The sequence below is a fragment of the Lithobates pipiens genome, unplaced genomic scaffold (genome assembly GCF_037356315.1).
Source record: "Lithobates pipiens isolate NorthernLeopardFrog02 unplaced genomic scaffold, aLitPip1_a1.2 Scaffold_8, whole genome shotgun sequence".
In the NCBI taxonomy this organism is placed as follows: Eukaryota; Metazoa; Chordata; class Amphibia; order Anura; family Ranidae; genus Lithobates; species Lithobates pipiens.
Genome location: NW_027507903.1, coordinates 307,101,000 through 307,128,517, shown reverse-complemented (window position 1 = coordinate 307,128,517; position 27,518 = coordinate 307,101,000).

Sequence of the window (27,518 nt, the reverse complement as noted above, 5' to 3'; positions counted from 1 at the left end):
CTCCAGTATCCACATACAAATAAGAAAGAAGACTGCTCATTGCGCAGGTGTCCAGGTAGTAAAATGTATTTAAAGATAAAACTGTTACACTCACATGATTGAGAAATCTGACAGGCAAGGGAAAATGACCGAGAGGTCCCGGTCAGCATCCTACGTCACATGTCCTTAGCTCCACCCAATGTTTCATCATAAACATGCATTATCAGGGGCATGGTCAGGGCGTGTGCGAGGCTCTTGTTTATAGGGACGACCCGACTTGAAAAACGGAAAATAGATGCGTTCCACAGGCCGGATGTTGTCTTCATCTTGAAACCCGAAAAACACACAGAATTCCGATGCTTATTACAAACAATTAGTAATATATATATATATATATATATATATATATATATATATACACATACACTATAAAAAACATATTAAAAACATTAAAAACGATCACTCAAAAGTGAATAGCAAGCAAAGGGACAGTGTAAATCTTAAAGGGGTGTTCCGGCCGCAATTACTTTTTTTTAAAGTCAGCAGCTACAAACACTGTAGCTGCTGACTGTTAATAAGGACATTTATCTTTCTGGCATGCCCGCGATGTCTGCCCCCCGAGGCCGTTCCATCCATCAGATCGGCTGCTGGTGCCTCCATTTTAATGAAGGGAAACAGGCAATTTCCTACTGTGCATGCGCTAGTCGTGAATAGCCCATTTTTTCTGGGACACACACATGTCTCAGAAGGCAACAGGGCCGCTCGCCGAAGAGGAAGAAGCACCGTGGAATAGGAAGAGTCAGATTTTGAAGACTGCCTAGCAAAAGGGGTATCAGGTAAGTTAAAAAAAAATTAAATTTTTTTTTTAAGAATATTAATGCAATTTTTTATTTTAGGGTGGCCCTCCACTTTAAACTAAAAAGAATTAGATAAAAAATAGGGCAAACGGACTCGGGAAGTGGCAGCATCTTGTGGTGAAAAGGGAGTATTACAGCAACATAGGATAATGAACAAGTTTACACAGAGAAATACAGGGCAAAAAATCTAAAAAGATTTGGTTATAAACCAAAGGATACAACTATACATCCTAAAAAATATACAATAAGAACATGTATATAAAAACTACAGGCATTAAACAATACTGAAAATAGCAGCAACAAATACTGCATTCGCTACCAAACTTTATCCATTATTGATGAAGGAATTGATATCCCATTCAACATTCATTCCAAAGGGAGTGAATGTCTGGGCTTGATAAATCCACCTTGTTACTAGTGTGGAAACCTCCCTAACCATAATACTGCCTCTCCAATGGCCAGAAAACGTATCAATTCCCAGGAAGGTAGTATCTTCGGGGGTTACAGTTATGCTTAAGAGCATAATGCTTGGAAAGGCTGTATTTAGAGAACCCTCTCTTTATGTTAGCAACATGCTCCCCCAATCTGGTCTGCAACATCTGTAGCATGTGCCCTATGTATTGAAGCCCACAAGGGCACTGGGTGGAGTATACAACGTTCTTGGTGGATCGCGTAATAAAGGGTTTGATAGGAAAAGTTTCCTGGGTGGAATTAGACTGGAAAGACTTAGTTCTTTTACTTTTATTGGCATTTAATTTACAGATCGGATATTTTCGACAGGGAAAGAAATCCCCCATGTTCTGGAACAAAAGAAAGTTGTTTAGGAGGGTCTATCACATTAGGGTCCAGCTGTAATTTCAAAGGGGGGACCCCTCTATATACCATATGGGGCATATCGGGTAGGTTTGATCCCAAAACCCTATCTCCTTTCAATACCTTCCAATGCCTTTGCATAATTTGCTTAATCACATAATGCTGATTTGAGTAGGTGGTGACAAAGGAGAATTTAAAACTATCATCCTGTTTCTTAGATTTAGGGATCAGCAGGTCATCTCTATTTTTATATAAACCTGATCTAAAAGCTCCTTCTAGTTCATTGTCATCATATCCCCTTTCCAGAAATCTTCCTCTGAGTACTGAGGCCTTTTGCACAAAATCATCATGATTTGTGCAATTTCTCCTCAATCTCAGAAACTGGCACTTAGGAATACATTTTATCCAATATTTATGATGGCAGCTCCTAGAATCATATAACCATTCCGATCGGTTTCCTTTAAGTAGGTAGATGTGATCACTACACCAGCAACAACCCTAATTTTAAGGTCAAGAAAGTGGATATCTGTCCTACCGGACATAAGTAAGGAAAATACCCCTATCATTGGTATTAGGCCCTGTCATAAAGATATTCAGGGATTCTAAATCACCATCCCACAGGATGAAGATGTCTTCTATATATTTTCCAGAATACCAGATTAGACCTGGATTCCTGATAGACGACATCCCCCTCCCATTTGGCCATAAAGAGATTGGCCATGCTGGGGGCGAATTTAGCCCCCGTGGCCACACCTCTATACCGGACATAGTAGGAGCCACCATACCAAAAATAATTGTGCTCCATTGTGTAATCCAAAAGGCTCAGAATGAAGGTTGAAAATGGAAAAAATTATTCCGCGCTAGGGAAAAAAACCAAACTCAAATGTACTAAATGTGAAACAGGCTGCAGCAATAGATGTGATACAACACCAAACAAGTATACAGAAACAAAAAACTGCGCCGACCCTACAATAAAGAATGTCCAAAAGTAATAACAAAATAAATAGGAATTAACCTTAAATGATTATGACAATGGAAAAACAGCTTAAGTGCATAAAGAACACAGCAATGTGTAAAGTAAAAAACATAAATAAAAGTCCATTCAAAAGAAGTTCCTATGTGGATCCAAATAAGCGTTTGTGACACCGCGGTGATTAGAAACGATCCAAAAGCTCAAAAAAGTGCCCGTCACCTTACAATGAATGTGCTTACCAGAGACTAAGCAATTTGGGCATGTGTGTATAATCGATGAGTCCCGTCAAAAGATATCCTCCTTTTTGGTGAGTCAAATCTCCATCTCCCAATAATGCCCTCCAGGTATTAATATGCTTCGTGGAGCTCAGTAATTCCCGAAAAAGAAAGGGGCTAACATGGCATGATATCGTTTGAACAATTTATTAAAGAAAAAAGTAGCACACTTACATGTGGATGAGTAAAATACAGCTTTGTATAAACAGTAAAAAACCGGCCGGTAAAACAAGAGCCCGTCCTCCTCTCGAACAGCGTGGTGGCGTCACTGCGTGCCCTCCCAGACGCGTTTCGTCATACCTGACGTTGTCAATGGGGAACGGGCAACGCAGTGACGCTCCACCTTATAAAGATACTACAGCGTACCAAGCCTCATTCTGAGATGCAGGGCTGGGTACTGGCACGCCATATTGAATAATGGCAAATAGCCCTAACGATGCGATCTGTCCCCTGCTGGTGATCTAAAAGGACTACGATATACTGTAGATCGCTGACTTGATGAACATCATGCAGATGCAGCAGATATTCAAAAAATATGTAAAATAAAAATCAAGTGAATAAAAAAGACTTGCGCATTTTGAAAATGACATTAAATGCTGGCTCATGAGTGTTAGTGCGCCGCCGGGTGCAAAGTAAATATTGCGCCGGCACCGCACAACATCCCAATATATAAAAACAGAAGAAATCTTAAAAATAAAGGGGAATTGGCCAAATAGTGGGATAAGTGACATTAAATCATGTAAGGGGATCGGTACAAAAAAAACCTATTAAACCGCATTCGACATATCTAACATGTCTATCCCCTATACATCAATGGTCACTACATATATATGAATAGCCAAAAAAACACATTGATCAGAGGGTCTGTAGGCTATATAATGACCGACGAGGGTTTTATCAATATGAACGAAAAACCACAAATCCGAAATGAAAGGGATATAATCAAATATGATAAAAAATAAAAAATAAAAAATAAGGAATAAAGATAAAAATCAAAAATTAAAATATGTAATGCATAAAATCTGTACAAAAACAAATATAATGAAAATATCCCATATCTAGATATCATAGCCCAGTCCAACATCTCAGAACTGGCAAAGCCACAAAAGCTAACATGGTACATATAAAGAATAAATTTGACATACATAATACATAAAAAATATATATGTGTCTTACATAAGGTTCTCAACCATAATATTGGGAATGGAAAAGAAAATGAATCAGGAATTGTCAATGAAGGCATTGACATCGGTGTCAATATTAAGTCCAAAGGGGATATAAGTTTTGAGACGATGGACCCAAGACATCTCGAGTTTTGAAATTTCCCTCACTAAAGAGCTGCCCCGCCAATGAGGCTTATATTTGTCAATCCCTAAAAAAAGGGTCTTGGAAGGGTCTTTGTTGTGAAATCTCAAGTAGTGCTTAGACACAGAATGATTTGGGAAACCAATAATAATGTTAGTTATGTGTTCATTAAGTCTGACCTGTAGGGGGCGTTTTGTGCGTCCCACATATTGCAGCCCACAAGGGCATTGCAACATGTAGACCACTCCCGTGGTGACACATGTGATACATGGTTTGATGATATGATCTAATCCAGTGGCCATACTCCGAAAAGTGGTGGTCCGTCTCTGATTGCAGGAGTTCAGAGAACAGACCCTACACTTTCCGCACTTGTAAAATCCAGTGAGTTGGTCAAAAAAACCCCTACTCCTAACGGGAGGGTCAACAACATTGGGTGCTATACGATTACGTAATGACGGAGCACCTCTAAATACCACTTGAGGTTTCTCACTTATCACATTTTTTAAAGTGGCATCACTCCTAACAATGTGCCAATGTTTATTTATAAGTTTTTTTATACTCTTCTGTTGAAGAGAATAAGTAGTTATAAAAGGGACTTTTCCATGAAAATCATTTATACGTGGACCCCTTTCAACTAACAGGTCATCACGATTAATGTTGGTCACTTCATTAAGGGTTTTAATCAAAAAATCTTGTTGGTATCCCTTTTCCAAAAATCTGGAAGTAAGTATTTCGGCCTGTACATGAAATTCCTCTATTCTGGAGCAATTTCGTCTGAGTCTAATATATTGACTTTTGGGGACTGCTCTAAGCCAGGGGATGTGGTGACAGCTGTCGATAGGAATGAATGAATTCCTATCTGTGTCTTTAAAGAATGTCGAAGTGACAAAACGATCCTCTACCACTGAAATATTCAAGTCCAGAAAATTAATTTTTACCTGACTCAACTCGTAACTGAGACTTATGCCCCTTTCGTTGTTATTCAAGGACTCTAAAAAGTTCCTCAACTCACTCTCCTGGCCATTCCAAAGGAGGAGGATGTCATCTATGTACCTAGCCCACAATCCAATCTGAGGTATATTGTGGGCATAGATGACATCCTCCTCCCACTTGGCCATGAAAAGATTGGCCAAGCTAGGGGCATATTTAGCCCCCATAGCTACGCCCATAGTTTGTCTATAGAACTGGCTCCCAAACCAAAAATAGTTATGGGAAGCAGCGAACTCCAGGAGAGACATAAGGAAAGCTACCTGCTGGGTAGAGAGCCTAGGGTCTCTATCTAAATAGGAATGGACTGCAGCAAAGCCTAAGTTATGCGGAATACTCGTATACAGGGAGGCCACATCTGCCGTGACCATCCATGTATCAGGACCAGCAGACAGGTTTTCTAAAAGGTTAATGACATGTCTCGTATCTTTAACATAAGAGGGAGTCATTTGGACCAAAGGCTGCAGATATGAATCGATATATCTGCCCACCCGGGAAGTGATGGAATCAATACCACTAATGATAGGTCTTCCCGGGGGGCAGACAGGATTCTTATGTATTTTAGGTAAGTAGTACAGGATCGGTGTACGTGGAGCTCTAGGGATCAGGAAATGGCTCTCTTTGTTGTTCAAAAAACCAGCTACCTGCCCTACCTTAACCAATTTTTGCAATTCCTTAATGTAGGTAAGTTTTGGATCAGAGGGTAGTTTAATATAAGTATTGGTATCACCCAAAATTCTATCAATTTCTGCCTCATAATCCGCCCGATCCAGCACCACAATAGCACCACCCTTGTCAGCAGGCCTAATGACAAGATCCTTACTCTCACAAAGTGAGTCCAAACCTTCCTGCAATACTTTTTTCATTTTGCATCTCTTCACTTCTAGTGCATCCAGGTCTCTTAAGACAACATCTCTAAAGACACGTAATGCAGCAGGGAGAGTGCCAGGAGGGTTAAAAAGTGAGGCATTAGCCAAGCCTGAATGAACAACCTGTGGAACTACATTATTTGATGTATTAAGATTATGTGTGTTGGATGATCCCATCATATATCTTTTAATATTTATCTTCCTCACAAACTTATGTACATCCATATAAGTTTGGAATTTATTTAGTCTAGCTGGGGGTACAAACTTCAAACCTTTGTCAAGAATTAGTTGTTCAGACTCTGACAAAGTTTTGGAGCTCAAATTAAAGATGCCCTTACCAATTACATTCTTGGCCTTTTTAATTGTTCGGGCTCTCCTCCCCCCTCTGGTTCCTCTCCTCTTTCTCCCAGTCTTTTTATGCCTTGTGTGGGTTTGTGAAAACCCCAACTAGTAGGTGCATTAAGGCCCAAAGAGCCCCCAGCAGGCTGTTCCTTGGTAGGGACCTGATGGAATTTGGTTCTTAAAGGTTCCTGGACTGGGACAAAAGGGGCTTGCGAGTTACCTTCAGTCACAGGGGTGTTAAGATCGCTTAGTGGGAAGAAGGAGTTTCCAGTGGGAATGCCATAATTCCACTCCGAAAATCCTCCCATATCATAATAAGGGGAGGGGTTATGATCCCAATAGTTACCCCCTTGGGAATTCCACCCATCATAATAATTATTGGGGGGACCTCTTCCTCTTGTATTGGAATGTTGTACCCAACCTCTCCCACGGGGTGGGTAGTTCATGTTGTGGGGGAGAGTATATTCTCCATTCACATTCCCATGCCCATTATATGTTCTCGACGTGCCAAAAGGTCTAAATTGGCCCCGAGGGGGAAATGCACCCCTATTGTTACCACGCCCTCTCCGGGGGGAAGGGTGTGCATAGTTAGTGTTGTTGGACTGGACTTTGTTCATGGATTGAGGACGCTTTTGATTAAGCGATTGTGGAGGTGGCCCAGATTGTGAGACTGTCTCTACTACAGGGCCCACTGTTTGTGTGGAACTCACCTCCATACATTCCTGTGTAGGACCCACTTCCAACAGTTTTTTTTGCCACTCAAAGACAATATTGTTATTATAATCAGCTAGATCCCTATTATATTTTTTCTTCTTTTTGGCCCTTTGATCTCTATCCTCTTTTTCAAGGATTTTTAATAGGTTCTGCGATTTTTCTTGATAATCTATACTTCCTTTGACTGGAAATAGCTTAGTTTGAATTTCTTTTATCTCATCATCCAATTTTGATAATTTAGAAGTTTTCCTCCCCACCAAAAATTTTAAAAAAGAGACACCTGCTTCATTAAAATATTTGTACCATTCCTCCAAATGTGTATCACCTTTTTGAGGTGCTACCTCCCACCTCAAGCTCCTAGGGACCATTGCATGTCTGATGTAGGTTTCCAGATAAGCAATGTCCCATTTAGTGTGGTTTTCGGAGATCATGAGATTTTTTAATCTCATGAAACTTCCTCCCAAATCATCTTCATCGTCTCTATAGAGTTCAAATACTCCATCGATGTTCACCACCTTAGTGGCTCGAAAGTCAAAAATATCCATAAAGGCTATATAGAAGAACCCAGTGAAGGGTATTGTTAACCCAGCAGCAGTAAAAAATATCAGAACAGTGCAAATGGAAAAAATTATTCCGCGCTAGGGAAAAAAACCAAACTCAAATGTACTAAATGTGAAACAGGCTGCAGCAATAGATGTGATACAACACCAAACAAGTATACAGAAACAAAAAACTGCGCCGACCCTACAATAAAGAATGTCCAAAAGTAATAACAAAATAAATAGGAATTAACCTTAAATGATTATGACAATGGAAAAACAGCTTAAGTGCATAAAGAACACAGCAATGTGTAAAGTAAAAAACATAAATAAAAGTCCATTCAAAAGAAGTTCCTATGTGGATCCAAATAAGCGTTTGTGACACCGCGGTGATTAGAAACGATCCAAAAGCTCAAAAAAGTGCCCGTCACCTTACAATGAATGTGCTTACCAGAGACTAAGCAATTTGGGCATGTGTGTATAATCGATGAGTCCCGTCAAAAGATATCCTCCTTTTTGGTGAGTCAAATCTCCATCTCCCAATAATGCCCTCCAGGTATTAATATGCTTCGTGGAGCTCAGTAATTCCCGAAAAAGAAAGGGGCTAACATGGCATGATATCGTTTGAACAATTTATTAAAGAAAAAAGTAGCACACTTACATGTGGATGAGTAAAATACAGCTTTGTATAAACAGTAAAAAACCGGCCGGTAAAACAAGAGCCCGTCCTCCTCTCGAACAGCGTGGTGGCGTCACTGCGTGCCCTCCCAGACGCGTTTCGTCATACCTGACGTTGTCAATGGGGAACGGGCAACGCAGTGACGCTCCACCTTATAAAGATACTACAGCGTACCAAGCCTCATTCTGAGATGCAGGGCTGGGTACTGGCACGCCATATTGAATAATGGCAAATAGCCCTAACGATGCGATCTGTCCCCTGCTGGTGATCTAAAAGGACTACGATATACTGTAGATCGCTGACTTGATGAACATCATGCAGATGCAGCAGATATTCAAAAAATATGTAAAATAAAAATCAAGTGAATAAAAAAGACTTGCGCATTTTGAAAATGACATTAAATGCTGGCTCATGAGTGTTAGTGCGCCGCCGGGTGCAAAGTAAATATTGCGCCGGCACCGCACAACATCCCAATATATAAAAACAGAAGAAATCTTAAAAATAAAGGGGAATTGGCCAAATAGTGGGATAAGTGACATTAAATCATGTAAGGGGATCGGTACAAAAAAAACCTATTAAACCGCATTCGACATATCTAACATGTCTATCCCCTATACATCAATGGTCACTACATATATATGAATAGCCAAAAAAACACATTGATCAGAGGGTCTGTAGGCTATATAATGACCGACGAGGGTTTTATCAATATGAACGAAAAACCACAAATCCGAAATGAAAGGGATATAATCAAATATGATAAAAAATAAAAAATAAAAAATAAGGAATAAAGATAAAAATCAAAAATTAAAATATGTAATGCATAAAATCTGTACAAAAACAAATATAATGAAAATATCCCATATCTAGATATCATAGCCCAGTCCAACATCTCAGAACTGGCAAAGCCACAAAAGCTAACATGGTACATATAAAGAATAAATTTGACATACATAATACATAAAAAATATATATGTGTCTTACATAAGGTTCTCAACCATAATATTGGGAATGGAAAAGAAAATGAATCAGGAATTGTCAATGAAGGCATTGACATCGGTGTCAATATTAAGTCCAAAGGGGATATAAGTTTTGAGACGATGGACCCAAGACATCTCGAGTTTTGAAATTTCCCTCACTAAAGAGCTGCCCCGCCAATGAGGCTTATATTTGTCAATCCCTAAAAAAAGGGTCTTGGAAGGGTCTTTGTTGTGAAATCTCAAGTAGTGCTTAGACACAGAATGATTTGGGAAACCAATAATAATGTTAGTTATGTGTTCATTAAGTCTGACCTGTAGGGGGCGTTTTGTGCGTCCCACATATTGCAGCCCACAAGGGCATTGCAACATGTAGACCACTCCCGTGGTGACACATGTGATACATGGTTTGATGATATGATCTAATCCAGTGGCCATACTCCGAAAAGTGGTGGTCCGTCTCTGATTGCAGGAGTTCAGAGAACAGACCCTACACTTTCCGCACTTGTAAAATCCAGTGAGTTGGTCAAAAAAACCCCTACTCCTAACGGGAGGGTCAACAACATTGGGTGCTATACGATTACGTAATGACGGAGCACCTCTAAATACCACTTGAGGTTTCTCACTTATCACATTTTTTAAAGTGGCATCACTCCTAACAATGTGCCAATGTTTATTTATAAGTTTTTTTATACTCTTCTGTTGAAGAGAATAAGTAGTTATAAAAGGGACTTTTCCATGAAAATCATTTATACGTGGACCCCTTTCAACTAACAGGTCATCACGATTAATGTTGGTCACTTCATTAAGGGTTTTAATCAAAAAATCTTGTTGGTATCCCTTTTCCAAAAATCTGGAAGTAAGTATTTCGGCCTGTACATGAAATTCCTCTATTCTTTTTTGAACAACAAAGAGAGCCATTTCCTGATCCCTAGAGCTCCACGTACACCGATCCTGTACTACTTACCTAAAATACATAAGAATCCTGTCTGCCCCCCGGGAAGACCTATCATTAGTGGTATTGATTCCATCACTTCCCGGGTGGGCAGATATATCGATTCATATCTGCAGCCTTTGGTCCAAATGACTCCCTCTTATGTTAAAGATACGAGACATGTCATTAACCTTTTAGAAAACCTGTCTGCTGGTCCTGATACATGGATGGTCACGGCAGATGTGGCCTCCCTGTATACGAGTATTCCGCATAACTTAGGCTTTGCTGCAGTCCATTCCTATTTAGATAGAGACCCTAGGCTCTCTACCCAGCAGGTAGCTTTCCTTATGTCTCTCCTGGAGTTCGCTGCTTCCCATAACTATTTTTGGTTTGGGAGCCAGTTCTATAGACAAACTATGGGCGTAGCTATGGGGGCTAAATATGCCCCTAGCTTGGCCAATCTTTTCATGGCCAAGTGGGAGGAGGATGTCATCTATGCCCACAATATACCTCAGATTGGATTGTGGGCTAGGTACATAGATGACATCCTCCTCCTTTGGAATGGCCAGGAGAGTGAGTTGAGGAACTTTTTAGAGTCCTTGAATAACAACGAAAGGGGCATAAGTCTCAGTTACGAGTTGAGTCAGGTAAAAATTAATTTTCTGGACTTGAATATTTCAGTGGTAGAGGATCGTTTTGTCACTTCGACATTCTTTAAAGACACAGATAGGAATTCATTCATTCCTATCGACAGCTGTCACCACATCCCCTGGCTTAGAGCAGTCCCCAAAAGTCAATATATTAGACTCAGACGAAATTGCTCCAGAATAGAGGAATTTCATGTACAGGCCGAAATACTTACTTCCAGATTTTTGGAAAAGGGATACCAACAAGATTTTTTGATTAAAACCCTTAATGAAGTGACCAACATTAATCGTGATGACCTGTTAGTTGAAAGGGGTCCACGTATAAATGATTTTCATGGAAAAGTCCCTTTTATAACTACTTATTCTCTTCAACAGAAGAGTATAAAAAAACTTATAAATAAACATTGGCACATTGTTAGGAGTGATGCCACTTTAAAAAATGTGATAAGTGAGAAACCTCAAGTGGTATTTAGAGGTGCTCCGTCATTACGTAATCGTATAGCACCCAATGTTGTTGACCCTCCCGTTAGGAGTAGGGGTTTTTTTGACCAACTCACTGGATTTTACAAGTGCGGAAAGTGTAGGGTCTGTTCTCTGAACTCCTGCAATCAGAGACGGACCACCACTTTTCGGAGTATGGCCACTGGATTAGATCATATCATCAAACCATGTATCACATGTGTCACCACGGGAGTGGTCTACATGTTGCAATGCCCTTGTGGGCTGCAATATGTGGGACGCACAAAACGCCCCCTACAGGTCAGACTTAATGAACACATAACTAACATTATTATTGGTTTCCCAAATCATTCTGTGTCTAAGCACTACTTGAGATTTCACAACAAAGACCCTTCCAAGACCCTTTTTTTAGGGATTGACAAATATAAGCCTCATTGGCGGGGCAGCTCTTTAGTGAGGGAAATTTCAAAACTCGAGATGTCTTGGGTCCATCGTCTCAAAACTTATATCCCCTTTGGACTTAATATTGACACCGATGTCAATGCCTTCATTGACAATTCCTGATTCATTTTCTTTTCCATTCCCAATATTATGGTTGAGAACCTTATGTAAGACACATATATATTTTTTATGTATTATGTATGTCAAATTTATTCTTTATATGTACCATGTTAGCTTTTGTGGCTTTGCCAGTTCTGAGATGTTGGACTGGGCTATGATATCTAGATATGGGATATTTTCATTATATTTGTTTTTGTACAGATTTTATGCATTACATATTTTAATTTTTGATTTTTATCTTTATTCCTTATTTTTTATTTTTTATTTTTTATCATATTTGATTATATCCCTTTCATTTCGGATTTGTGGTTTTTCGTTCATATTGATAAAACCCTCGTCGGTCATTATATAGCCTACAGACCCTCTGATCAATGTGTTTTTTTGGCTATTCATATATATGTAGTGACCATTGATGTATAGGGGATAGACATGTTAGATATGTCGAATGCGGTTTAATAGGTTTTTTTTGTACCGATCCCCTTACATGATTTAATGTCACTTATCCCACTATTTGGCCAATTCCCCTTTATTTTTAAGATTTCTTCTGTTTTTATATATTGGGATGTTGTGCGGTGCCGGCGCAATATTTACTTTGCACCCGGCGGCGCACTAACACTCATGAGCCAGCATTTAATGTCATTTTCAAAATGCGCAAGTCTTTTTTATTCACTTGATTTTTATTTTACATATTTTTTGAATATCTGCTGCATCTGCATGATGTTCATCAAGTCAGCGATCTACAGTATATCGTAGTCCTTTTAGATCACCAGCAGGGGACAGATCGCATCGTTAGGGCTATTTGCCATTATTCAATATGGCGTGCCAGTACCCAGCCCTGCATCTCAGAATGAGGCTTGGTACGCTGTAGTATCTTTATAAGGTGGAGCGTCACTGCGTTGCCCGTTCCCCATTGACAACGTCAGGTATGACGAAACGCGTCTGGGAGGGCACGCAGTGACGCCACCACGCTGTTCGAGAGGAGGACGGGCTCTTGTTTTACCGGCCGGTTTTTTACTGTTTATACAAAGCTGTATTTTACTCATCCACATGTAAGTGTGCTACTTTTTTCTTTAATAAATTGTTCAAACGATATCATGCCATGTTAGCCCCTTTCTTTTTCGGGAATTACTGAGCTCCACGAAGCATATTAATACCTGGAGGGCATTATTGGGAGATGGAGATTTGACTCACCAAAAAGGAGGATATCTTTTGACGGGACTCATCGATTATACACACATGCCCAAATTGCTTAGTCTCTGGTAAGCACATTCATTGTAAGGTGACGGGCACTTTTTTGAGCTTTTGGATCGTTTCTAATCACCGCGGTGTCACAAACGCTTATTTGGATCCACATAGGAACTTCTTTTGAATGGACTTTTATTTATGTTTTTTACTTTACACATTGCTGTGTTCTTTATGCACTTAAGCTGTTTTTCCATTGTCATAATCATTTAAGGTTAATTCCTATTTATTTTGTTATTACTTTTGGACATTCTTTATTGTAGGGTCGGCGCAGTTTTTTGTTTCAGAATGAAGGTTATCTGCTGATCATGAAGGTTATTTCCACTCAAAATTTTTTTTACATCTTCTTTTCCATGTTGGTGTGAAATGACCGTATGTAAGGAGGAGACATCTACTGTAACAAAAGTATAACTCTCCTTTTTATTCCACATGCTTACATGCTTAAGCGCATTAGTGACCTGTGTGGAATCCCTCAAATACAATGGAGTATTAGCAACCAAAGGCTGCAAAAAGTGATTCACATATTTGCCCACCCTGGAAGTAACCAAATTGATACCGCTAACGATTGACCTTCCAGGGGGGCAAATTGGATCCTTATGCACTTTGGACAGGTAATATATTACCAGTATCCTAGGCGCTACTGGAATAAGAAAAGCTTTCTCCTTTTTGGAAATGATCCTCTGTTGGTATCCATCTTCAACCAATGCCACCAACTCTTTTTTACAATTGGAGGTAGGGTTCCTTTACCTCCAATATTTTTCTTGCTGCTTTTTGCCTGCTGCCCGCTGCTCAATGCATGATGTCCAATGCCTGCTGCCCACTGCCTAGATGGGGTAAGTACCGGACCACCTGGCAGACGGGGGGCTGGTTGTTTTGTGCCCCCCCCAAAAAACAAAAAACACCAGACGCCACTGATGGAGGGAATGGGGAAGTTGTACTGAACCCTATGCCAAGTCAGTGACAATATGGTCAGTTTTAAATTATATGTCTGGGTACACAGCCAGAGATGGTAAAATAGTCATGTAACCCCCACTAGAACACAGCTTACCTTTAGACACTTTAACAAAAAGCAGAGAAAGAGAGCACTTTAAAGTGGTTGTAAACCCTTACAAACCACTTTGACCTACAGGTAAGCCTAGATTAAGGCTTACCTGTAGGTCCAAGCAATATCTCCTAAACCTATATGGTTTAGGAGATATTTGCCCGGGTCGGCTCCCGTGCGCATGCGCGGGAGTGACGTCATCGCGGCTTTGCCGAATGACAGCAGCGGAGCTGCGAGACCCCACCAACAAGATGGATGCGGCAGACTACAGGGGACAGCGGCGACTTCGCTGGCTCCTGTGTCAGGTAAGTGACACATAATGGGCTACTATGCTTTGCCTTTGCAGGGAATGAAAGAGGAAGTAAACTCATCAGGGTTTACTTCCTCTTTAATAAGCTACAGACCAGCTTAAAATACAATTGACAGAAAACATCCCCACACTAGAAACAAAACAAAGCTTTCAAAAACCCCATTGGCCAGAGACTTTAAACATAGCAAATGGAGTAATTTCATAAATACCCTGCAATAAATAGTAAGAAACAGTCTACATATCTACCAGACTTAGGGTAGTGACTGCACCGATGAACTGTACAAAGTTAGGTTTCATACAATTTCCACAATTCCTGCTATGATGGAGTTATATTTTTGAAAAGTGATTACACAGATGCATGAGAAGATTCCAGTCTGTTAGAACAAATATGTATAGGCTATAATGCCTAGCAGGCAAATGGATCATAGTAGATCACCTAAGAGATATATGGATCCAGTTTATATTTGACTTCTATCAAATCATAATTTCATTCTGTTCAATAATGCCTTGGTTGTCAGATTGTAAATCATTGTCATCTGAAAATATACACTTTGAAATTATGACATTTAAGGAGGTGTCTGCTGAACAACATAAAACATGTCAACAACCCTTTAGCACACCCCTGAGACTCTTTGACTGGCTATGTTAATTCTGTAGATGCCCTATTTAGTGACCAGAAAAGATGAAAAAGATGAAAAGCCTGAGAGCTCTCATCACTATCAGAATGAAGAAATGCTAACAATCCTGTGTGATAGCCTGTGACTGATAAACAGTATCATATTGGACTACTTTGCACATTAAATATTCTGCATGGAACCAATTCTTAGGAAAATTTTAAGTACTTTTCACTTTCAATCCTTTTTATTTTTACTGTTGCTAGTTGTCCATTTTGTAAAATAATTTCTGTGATTATTTTATTGCACTATTTTTCATTTTGTTTCATTAAAACGATTTATTAAAAAATTAAGCTGAATCTCTAAATGCTTTAAGTTAAAGAATCCTTTTGTCTGTGAGGGGGGGGGGGGGTCGGGCCTTACTCAAAACAAATGAAAAAAGAAAATAAAAAATGAATACAAGGGACATTACCGGTACTTACTTTCTGTGAGATGTGTCCTTTGTGCCTCTGTGTTCTCCTTTTGCTGAAATCTTCCTCCTCCAATGCTCCACCCCCACCATAATCTTTAGGTGGGGGTTGACAGGCACTCATCAATAGGGAGGTGGACCTATCAATCATCTGTTTATCATAGGTCCTGTTTAATTTATGGAAACTGTAGTAACAGCTTTTATGAATGGAGTAGCTGGGCAGAAAAGGCAAGCATAATCAGGAAATCAATGAGTTTGATGCCTGTCACAGCCTCTTAAAGCGGGAGTCCGCCGGGACTCCGCGTTTTTTTTTTTTTTTAAAGCCAGCAGCTACAAATACTGCAGCTGCTGACTTTTAAAATAGTGACACTTACCTGTCCAGCGCGCCCGCGATGTCGGCACCCGAAGCCGATCTCTAGATCGTCTCTCGGGTGCTGCCGCCGCCATCTTGGGTATGGGAATCAGGAAATGGAGCCTTTCGGCTTCATTTCCCGGTTCCCTACTGCGCAAATGCGCGAGTCGCGCTGCGCAATAAGGATGGTCCCCGCTGCCTCTGGGATCTGTGTGTTTCCCAGCAGGCAGCGGGGCACTTGCGGAAAGGGGCGGGCACTTGCGGAAAGGGGCGTAATCTACGCCCCTTTCCGCAGAGAGCTATCCCGGAAGTGGGTGCAGATACCTGTACTGTACAGGTATCTGCACCCCCCTCCTCCCTGAAAGGTGCCAATTGTTGCTCCGGAGGGGGGGAGTGTTCCGATGAGCGGAAGGTCCACTTTAGGGTGGACCTCCGCTTTAATAATGTTTACCAAGCAATCTAATGGCGGATATTAATTCAGTGTCATTTTTAAACGGTATGAGTAAATAACAGGCCACCGACACACCTTTTAAAGGCATACCCTGGTAAAAAATGTGGTTACTATGCTATTTTATCAACAGCTACAATGAAACACTTAAAATGTGTTTTGATTAGTTGTTGGGGTGGCTTTGTACAGGTTTTGCACAAGCATCCCAAAGCTTACAGTAAAGTTGTAATAAACCTAAGCACACGAAGAAAAGAAAATTGTATAAAAAAAAAAAAAAAAGAAATTGCATAAGCATTTCAAATCCCCTGTAATGACAAGTTATAGATTTGAGAAATAGAGGCAGCTAAATGTATATGCAAATGTTGACTTTTTCTGTAAAATTCAAACTTTGCGCTTCCACATTGCTAAATGAGGCTGGCCATGAAATACAAGGAGGAGTTTCGGTACTGTGAGAGAGTTCATATGAACAGTTAAATGTTTAATATAATATCAGGTGTCCAAGGGCACACTTTTAATTTGTGATTCCTGTGCAGTTGCAGAAGGGTTATCTGGGACTTAGGGGCCCATTTATCCTAGAAGATGGACAGATAGTTGCTTGGACCCCCTCTGGCTGACTTGAACATTACTTATTTGTAGGACAGGGGAGAAGAGGGAGTCATTGATCATAAATGTCATGACCATGCTCCTGACTTGTAATATCCTACTATCATTGGACACCTTCATCATTGCCTTCTTGGGAAGCACTGGGGCATGCAGTCTTTTTCTCTCATTTCCTCTTAACATTATTTGGACTGGAAATGAAGAGTACGGTTCCTATTTGACCCCAGTTGCATATTAAACCAACAATTAGAAAGTCAGAGCACCACAAAGATTACTCTGCTTCTTCATCTACCTATTTGTTATTATCTAGCCTAAATGTCTAGCAAGCTATCAGTCCATTTATACAGCAAATAGTGTTTATACATAGAAATTTCTTGCTTAGATGTTGGTGTCCACCACTTCAGATTTCAAAATTAAAAACCTTTTTTTTTTTGCATTTTTTTTCGATTATAGGCTTAATTTGAAGTACCCACATTTGTGAAAGGTTTATTTTAAGGTTTAGTCTACTAATGGCCAATTGTTCATTTTCTCCTAATCCCCTTCTGAAAGCTTAGCCTCACCCAGGTATTATAAAGTTCTATGAATGTTTATTTAAAAACAAAAGTGATACCCAACTTTGTTGTGTATAAGCATAATCTCCAGCTGCACAGTTATTTACTGAAAGGATCATACGTGATTAGAAAACTGCCATGTTTGTATGAATAGCTCAAACAGTGAACAAAAGTATGTTATTCATTTTCATGCTTGCCATACACACACACACTGATTACTACACACTGAGTATTATGAAATATTGAGTTTTGGAGCATAGTTGTTCCTCTTTCACTGTTCCATAGAGATTCAACACAGATTAAAATGAAAATACAGCTTCTGTTTTTGATGATCACGAGGTGTCCTGTGATCGTATTTGAAGTTTGCAAACATCTTTGATCGGAATTTTATTTTTTCCCTTTCAGGTTTTGTATTTTGATTTCAAGAGGAAAAACAGATATGGTATGTCACTTGGTTATCTCAGGAGTGAGAGAGAGAGAACAGCACTCGGGAGGAGCAAAATAATGTCACTTACTACTGGTCATCAGAAGCTTGGGGTTCACCCCCCGAAGACACCAGCTGCTGGAGTATGCCACTGATCAGGCAGACATCATCATGACCAGCCCACTTTAATTTTGAGTGTCCCCAACAGTGTCCTTCTTACATCAGTGTGTCCCCAACAGCATCCCCCTTAGATCAAAGAGCCCCAATCAGCAGAGCCCTTCACATCAGAGTCCCCACCAGAAGCTCCCTTCATATCAGAGTTCCCATCAGCAGCCCCTTCACATCAGAGTCCCCACCAGAAGCCCCCTTCACATCAGAGTCCCCATCAGCAGCCCCTTCACATCAGAGTCACCATCAGCAGCCCCTTCACATCAGAGCCCCCACCAGAAGCCCCCTTCACATCAGAGTCACCACCAGAAACCCTCTTCACACCAGAGACCCCATCAGCAGCCCCTTCACATCAGAGTCCCCATCAGCAGCCCCTTCACATCAGAGTGTCCTCCCTCTCCTTTCCCTCCCACATGTACTCACAGTTTTGAAGGCAGCTTTTCGTTTTTCTCTCCAGTCATTGATAACAAGTGATAAAGGGAGAGAGGAAGGAAAGTCTTATCAGCTGTCTATCTCCTCCTGCAGGCTGGAGGGAGCATAATGCCTAATACTCTCTCCAGCAAGTGACAGAAGTAACTCCTCCTGACAGGAGTGAAATCGTGATCACTCACTGTCAAAAAGGAGCGGCTCCAGGACTTCACCTAACCAGCCCACTGAGCCATCGGCCCACCGGGAAACTCCCGGTAGTCCCAATGGCCAGTCCATGCCTGCCACTGATGGTCTTTGTATTATACATGGACTCTCTCCCATGAAATCGAATCAATGCTAATAGATTCCAGAAGGTGCTAGAACAATGCTAGAAATTCAAAGCATTAAGTGTTAAAGTTCATTAAAAAAGTCTGTGCAAAAGTCCCACCCATAATATAAGTGCAAATATCTGTGTTAATCATGCATGAAAGACGATGTGATTATCCCACTCCACAAGCAATCACCTCAAGTGCTTACCCTATGTGAGTATCACTCACCAAATATACCTTAATTAAAAATGCTCAGCATAAATTGAGTCTTTCCGTACACCGGTTTGAATGATGACCCAGTGGTTCCTCAGATACTGGGAAAAGAAAAGGAAACTTGCATAGTGTTTCATAGTTTCATAGTTAGTAAGGTTGAATAAAGACACCAGTCCATCCAGTTCAGCCTGTGTGAGTGTCTACAATTGTCCCTATCCCTGTATGTTGCACACTCACATTGGTCCCTACCCTCAAGGAGCCCACAATCCAAGGTCCCCATTCATATGCTAGGGCCAATTTTTGTACAGAAGCCAATTAACCTACCTGCATGTCTTTGAATTGTGGGAAGAAACCGGAGTACCCGGAGGAAACCCACGCAGGCACAGGGAGAACATGCAAACTCCAGGCAGGTAGTGTTGTTGGGTTGGGATTTGAACCAGCAACCCTTCTTACTGCTAGGTGAGAGTGCTAACCACTACACCACTGTGCTGCCTACTATTTGCTCTAAGCATCATGCTGCATTATTTAGACAATTTCCTATTTATCGGAAGGTTAATTCTGAGGATTGTCTGTATTTATTTACTATATTATAAATGATATGTTTTCAATCTGGTGTGCCTTTAGCACCTGAGAAATCTGTTACTTCAACTACGTGTTTGGAATTTTTGGGTATTAATAATATTTCTACAACTAAAATTGTCAAAATACAAGAACTGCTTAATTGCATTCTTTCTAAAGGTTACGTTAAAACGATTCATTCATCATTGGGACTACTGACGTTTGTTTCCAGGGTGATCCAAACGACTATATCATTCTCTTGCAGGCCTTACTGGTCCTTTTCATTTCATGCATATAGATTATTCTGATATTCGAGTGGACCTATTCGTTTTGGAAGCATTTCTTATCTGATTTTAATGGCAATTCTCTATGGCAGGCTTTTTTCTGTCCAGTCTCTGCTCTCAATTTATTCACTGATGCTTCTGGTTCTTTCGGATATGGAGTATTCTGGTAAGGACACTTGTCTGTGAATACTTGGCCTACAGCTTTGACTGAAAAGGCTACACGAATAATTTAATTTTGTTGGAAATATTTCAAGTACCAGTGGCGCTAGAGTTATGGGGGTTGCAATTCTGCAAACAATGGATTTTATTTCATTCTGACAATAAAGGTGTGTTTTTTTGCAGTTAATTTCTTGTTATCTAAGTCTTTACCCATCATTACAAAATTAAATAAATGAGCGCTGATAAAATATTCAACAAGCAGCCAGCACTTATAAAGGCAAATATAAAACCTCCAGTAAATACCAGACTAACAAAAAGTTACTCTGGTAAAATATAGTGCCCATATATTAAATAATTATAGTCCCATGTGCAATCAATCTTATTAGGTAGAAAGTCATTAATAGGTTCCAAAAGATCAATAGTGACCGCGTGCTGTGCCATAACACTCACCAGAAAGAAAATGTGAAACAGCATATAATCATAACCTTGAGTATTGCTCAGTGCTCCTTAACTGTGGTATCCCTGCCCCATTCTATGCACTCACCAGCTATAAAATCATTATGGACATTGTATTAATATCCAGGAACCTGGTGACATCCCATTCAGAGTAGTATTCAGCAGGGTGAACCTCTTGGGAGACTGGCACAGATATCAAATCACTATGAGCCTTATAATAATAGCCTGGAGCCTGGTGACATTATTGCACAGATCAAGATTGACTTGTCATGAATCCATTCTGTTCTGCCTGGTACTGTCCTGGTCTTTTCTGAGATCATTCCACGCTTAAAGTTGTTGGAATGCTCTGAACCTAAGAATTTTGATAAGATAATTTATGTGGTATTTTGTTCCGTCATGTTGACCTGGAAGATTAGCTAAATAGATTTTATAGATCTGATCTGTCTAATATTGCATTAGACATTTTTAACCTGGATTTACAGACTATTATCGAAATGGCCATGGTCTGGGTGGGGGTGCCAGGCTCATTGTGAATGAGTCCACCGTTTGGGCTGTAACAGTTATGTTGTATAACTTGAGCTTTAATAGCTGAAATGTTATGATACTGTTGGCTATGTAGATATAGAGATATAGTATTGGTGTAATTTAAATATAAATAAAATAGCTTTTCATTTTTGTATTAAATTATTAAATATTGTCTATAATATAGGGCTACTACAATTACATTCCAAAATGGTATTGATGTCTAATCACTATTATTATTAAATATAGCAATGTATTTAATTGTTCTACCTACGGTCCCATAGAAGGTGCGGGCGGTGCAAGCAATTGTCACCTGCCCTCCACTTATGGGACCGTGGCAGACCAAAGAAAATTCTAGCAGGTAAGGATCACTTGGATATTTAAGTGTCAGTGGTTGATTTGAAAGTCACATGCCTTGTAACATTTTTTTTGAGCGAGCTGTCACTAAATTAAAAAAAATCAACATCAATGGTCATTCAGAAGACAGAAGAAGCAAGATTTCCCACTTACCCTGCCATGTCATGGTTCTAATTATGAGGTATTTGCCCCTTTCTTGCTAAAGGGGTTGTAAAACTTAATTTGTATGTTTGTATAATTTGATGGTACTGTTAGCTATGTAGATATAGTATTGGTGTCATTTAAATATAAAATAGGGCTGTGGAAATTAAAGATTAATTCCTCGATTAACCCCCTGGTGGTATTCCCGAGTCTGGCTCGGGGGGAAAATACAGAACCAAAAGCGGTAACCTCGGGATCGCATCGCAGGATCCTGGAAGAGGTTACTTACCTTATCCCCTGGATCCAGCGATGTCTCCCCACTGTGCGAGCGCCTCGTCTTTCGCTCGATCTATCATGGAGCCGAGCTCTGTTACCTGCGAGCGTTGCAACGCACGTGGACAGAGAACGGCGCCAAATTCAAATTCAAAAAAATTCAAAAGGTAAAACACACACATTACATACAGTATAATGTAATCTTACAGATTACATTACTGTATGTAATTATTTCACATCCCTTTTGTCCCTAGTGGTCTGCCCAGTGCCCTGCATGCAGTTTTATATTATAAAAACTGTTCTTTCTGTCTAGAAACAGGAGATCGTCCATAGCAACCAAAACCATCCCTTTACATCAAAAGTGTTTTTAGACCAGCTAGAAAACAGCGATAATAAATTAGAATCACTCGAAGAATTGAGCGATAGCGATTTGTGGGGAAATCCGTCAGCAAACACTGAAAAGTAATGACAGTGACAATTCTGCAACTGAGCAAATTTCTGTGTTTTTTAGTTATTTATTATATTTTAATGTATGATTTTGTTTTTCAAATTTTATCATACCTGGGATGTGTAGATTCTGGTTTGGACAGATTTAAGTGAGTTATTCCTAAGAATTACAGGCCTACAATATAAAACGCCAAATTTCCATGCAAAATAATTGTACCGCTTTCAGCATCTAAAATCCGACATAATCATACCGCCAGGGAGGTTAATCGATTAATTTTCTTGATCGATCAAAATTCTTTTGATCGGTACTCACCTCTCCGCCGGCTTCCGGGTCTTCAGGGAGTTCTGTCGGAGTTATGGTGACGTCACAGACATCAACGTCACTGGACTCCTCCCCTCTTCCCCAAGTGCCTCAGCTAACGAAGGGAAGGGGGGAGGAGTCAGGTGACGTTGAAGTTCTGATTGAATGTAACACGTATGGGGGGGAGGAGCTACGCATGATGTCATCCGCTGCTGCCCTATGTAACTAACATGATTGTCAGCTTTACATGCTGTGTTTTTATCATCTTCATGTAAGTAGTTTGTGTTTGAACACAAAAATTAAAACTTAAGCGGTGAGCAATTCGATCTTTTCTTTCTACCCATGACCTGGCATCCTTGCTGAGATCTAAGGAGATGTGAGAGAAGTTTATGGTCCATGCTAACCCTTTTGATACCCACTTGCATGACCACCTGTTTGCACAGGGGTCCATGCCATAAGGTGAGAGTGATTAGTTAGACCGGAGGTGGAGGGATTGTTACACTACTTTGGAAAAAAATTACTTACATCAGTGCTACAGTTTGAATTTAAAACGTATTTGTGTGAACTGTGAAGTTAAGTCATGGATTGTGGAAACTAACTAGTGTCGGTTGATTGTATATAGTGTATACCACATTAACCACTGACTAATGCAGAGTTGCAATGCAAGGAGATCAGCTAAAAGTAGTTGGATCTGTATGTGCGTTATAATTAATCAAAATTAGTCGATTAATTGATTTGAAAAAAATAGATTAATCGGACATGAAAATTTTAATCAGTAACAGCCCTAATATAAATAAAAGTGTTTTTCATGTTTATATTCAATTATTAAATATTGCCTATAATAAAGGGCTGTGGCCATTATGTTCCAAAATGGTTTTGGTGTCTAATCTGCCTAGGGTCCCATAATGTTTCTGTATGTTGGACTTTGTAATGTCTTTTCCTCTGTTCACGTAATGATTGAAACCTTGTTCCTGCTTGGTCTGAAGTTACCAAAAGGGGTGTAATGCAAGTAACAGGCACCATTCCATAGTTACATATTACTAAGATACTTGGGGGTACGAAGATCTCAGTACAAGAGTAATACAATGTGAAGACACAGGGGTTACCTAGGGTAGGAGAAGCTACAAGCACCTTGTCATTAAGCGTTAGACATGTGCATTCGTTTTTTGTCCGAATGCATTTTCGTCCGAATTTCAGCTATTTTCGTTTTCGTTTTGACAAATGATAACGAAAGCACAGAATCCGAAAAACGAAAGATCCGACATAAGTAAATGCTTTACTTTTGTTTTCATTGTTACAACAGTTCGATATAGAATAGGAGATTCGACGTGACTCTGACAATAACAATCTATAGAACCTGTGGCCGAATGTGCCTAACCTTACCTCTATTAGTCCAAGATTATATAGAGAAAATATTCGACAGAGAAAAAAGATTTGACAGAGAGAAAAGATTCTGCAAGTTACTGTCCTAAAAAGTGTTTGGGGACCCGGGTCCTGCCCCAGGGGACATGTATCAATGCAAAAAAAAGTTTTAAAAACTACCGTTTTTTCGGGAGCAGTGATTTTAATAATGATTAAAGTGAAACAATAAAAGTGTAATATTCCTTTAAATTTCGTAGGGGGGGGGGGGGTGTCTATAGTATGCCTGTGAAGGGGCGCATGTTTCTGGTGCTTAGAACTGTCCCTGCACAAAGTGTCATTTATGCAGGAAAAAAAGTCCTTTAAAATCACTCGCAGCTATTATGAATTGTTGGCTCCGTAATACAGAGAAGACTCATTGAAAGTCATTGATAAAAAAATAAAAAAATAAAATAAAAAAAAAGCGTGGGGGTCCCCCAAATTCAATTAACAGGCCCTTCAGGTCTGGTATGGATATTAAGGGGAACCCCGCGTCAAATTAAAAAAAAATTGACGTGGGGGTCCCCCTAAAAATCCATACCAGACCCTTTATCCGAGCACGCAACCTGGCAGGCCGCAGGAAAAGAGGGGGGGACGAGAGAGCGCCCCCCCTCCTGAACCGTACCAGGCCACATGCCCTCAACATTGGGAGGATGCTTTGGGGGTCTGTGACCCCTCAAAGAACCTTGTCCCCATGTTGATGAGGACAAGGGCCTCATCCCCACAACCCTGGCCAGTGGTTGTGAGGGTCTGCGGGCGGGGGCTTATCATAATCTGGAAGCCCCCTTTAACAAGGTGACCTCCAGATCCCGGCCCCCCCCTGTCTGAAATGGTAAGGGGGTACAAAAGTACCCCTACCATTTCACAAAGAAAGTGTAAAAAATAGTTAAATAGGACAAACACACTTTGGAAAAATTCCTTTATTAAAAATAAAAAAAAATAAAAAAAAGATTCCAGCGGTGGTAATCCACTCTTGCTATCCAGCGACGGACGATCATCTCTCCGGGGTCCAGCGATGGCTCATCTGAATCAGTGCAGCGAATTCATCCTTCTACTGTCTCCACGGAGGAGACACTGCGGGGATTCTGGCGGCCTGACGTTTGTTATATGCGGAGGGCGGGGCCACACGTCACCTGACCCTGCCCCCCTCTGACGCAAGGGGAAACCCGGGGTTCCCCGTGACGTATGGGTGACCCCGCACCCCTCTGATGTAACATAGGCAGGTTTCCGTTACATCAGAGGGGGGCGGGGTCACCCATATGTCACGGGGAAGCCCGGGTTTCCCCTTGCGTCAGAGGGGGCGGGGTCAGGTGACAGATGGCCCCGCCCTCCGTATATAAGAAACGTCATGCCGCCGGAATCCCCGCAGTGTCTCCTCCGTGGAGACAGAAGAAGGATGGATTCGCTGCGCTGATTCAGATGAGCCATCGCTGGACCCCGGAGAGATGATCGTCCGTCGCTGGATAGCAAGAGTGGATTACCACCGCTGGAATCTTTTTTTAATTTTTTTTATTTTTAATAGGAATTTTTCAAAAGTGTGTTTGTCTTATTTAACAATTTTTTACACTTTCTTTGTGAAATGGTAGGGGTACTTTTATACCCCCTTACCATTTCAAACAGGGGGGATCTGGGGGTCCCCTTGTTAAAGGGGGCTTCCAGATTCTGATAAGCCCCCCGCCCGCAGACCCCCACAACCACCGGCCAGGGTTGTGGAGATGAGGCCCTTCTCCGCATCAACATGGGGACAAGGTGCTTTGAGGGGTCACAGACCCCCAAAGCATCCTCCCAATGTTGAGGGCATGTGGCCTGGTACGGTTCAGGAGGGAGGGGGGCGCTCTCTCGTCCCCCCCTCTTTTCCTGTGGCCTGCCAGGTTGTGTGCTCGGATAAAGGGTCTGGTATGGATATTTAGGGGGAACCCCACGTCAATTTCTTTTTAAATTTGACGCAGGATTCCCCTTAATATCCATACCAGACCTGAAGGGCCTGGTAATTGAATGTGGGGGACCCCCACGCTTTTTATTTTTTTTATTTTTTTATCAATGACTTTCAATGAGTGTTCTCTGTATTACGGAGCCGACAATTCATAATAGCTGCGAGTGATTTTAAAGGACTTTTTTTCCTGCATAAATGACACTTTGTGCAGGGACAGTTCTAAGCACCAGAAACATGTGCCCCTTCACAGGCATACTATAGACACCCCCCCCCCCCCCCCTACGAAATTTAAAGGAATATTACACTTTTATTGTTTCACTTTAATCATTATTAAAATCACTTCTCCCGAAAAAACGGCAGTTTTTAAAACTTTTTTTTGCATTGATACATGTCCCCTGGGGCAGGACCTGGGTCCCCAAACACTTTTTAGGACAGTAACTTGCAAATTAGCCTTTAAAATTAGCACTTTAGATTTTGAAGGTTGGAGTCCCATAGACTTTAATAGGGTTCCAAAGTTCACACGAAGTATGCTATATACTAGCTCGGTCGAATCTTCTTTTTACATTCGACAGACACAATATGCCTTCAAAGACAGATTCGACCGTAATTCATGTGGATTTTCGGACGAATGCAATTTTTGAACGAAAAACGAAATAAATAAAAACGAATTTCGGGAGTAACTAAATTAATTAATTTTTCGGATGAAAACGAAATTCCAAAATGAAATATTTTACTCTGCACATGTCTATTAAGTGTGTGCCTGAAATAGGTGAGATAGCCTCTTGCAGGAGGGAGTTGTTATCAGCATTCCCTCTTTCTCCCATAGCAACAGGTGCAGACTCATGCCGCAGAGGTCCCCAGCCTGTGCCCAGTTCCAGAAGAGTTAAGTAAAGTGAAGTGCATGCATAGAGTCTGCACAATCTGCCCAGCAGGACCCCATACTGTTACTGGGAGTGAGGTATCGGTGGTACGCTGGACAGATAGTGGATAAGGCTCAGTGTGTCCCTCCTAAATGCAAGATACAGAGAAGGTGTACATTGTCACCTGGATCAATGAGTTTACTGGAGAACAGTTACAGTGCAAGTGTATAGGGTGTATGTTCATCTATAAAAGCAGAGGCACGCCTTAAGGTCAAGTATTCCCCCACAATGGCTTCAGCCTTGACCCAGGGCATTGTTGAAAATGGCACAGAAGTAAAGGTACCCCATGTGAAGTAAAGTGATCCTGTTACAGGTGTCTAGCATAGCCCTGAAGAACCCACCTCGGGTAGTCCTCTCATGTGACCATTGCTTAGCGCCCAATTAGGAGGGAAACATGGGGGACATGATGACCACCCCAGGACTCGACCAGCCCCCACTTCCAACAAGTTAATTAAACTAACATAAACTGGCCATACACTGAATGAAATTTGGCAGCTCTAGCAGAGACTGGCCAACTTCAGATCAGTGTGTGGCCGTCTCTCCTCATTAAGGAGACATGCGGTATTGTGAGCCACTGTCAGAATACAATGTCCAGGGATGCCCCCTGGTTCTACCTTTCACCTCTTTTTTTTTGTGGATGGTGGAATTTGCTAGTTTTTCTTTTTATTCCGTCTGCTGCTTGAACAAAA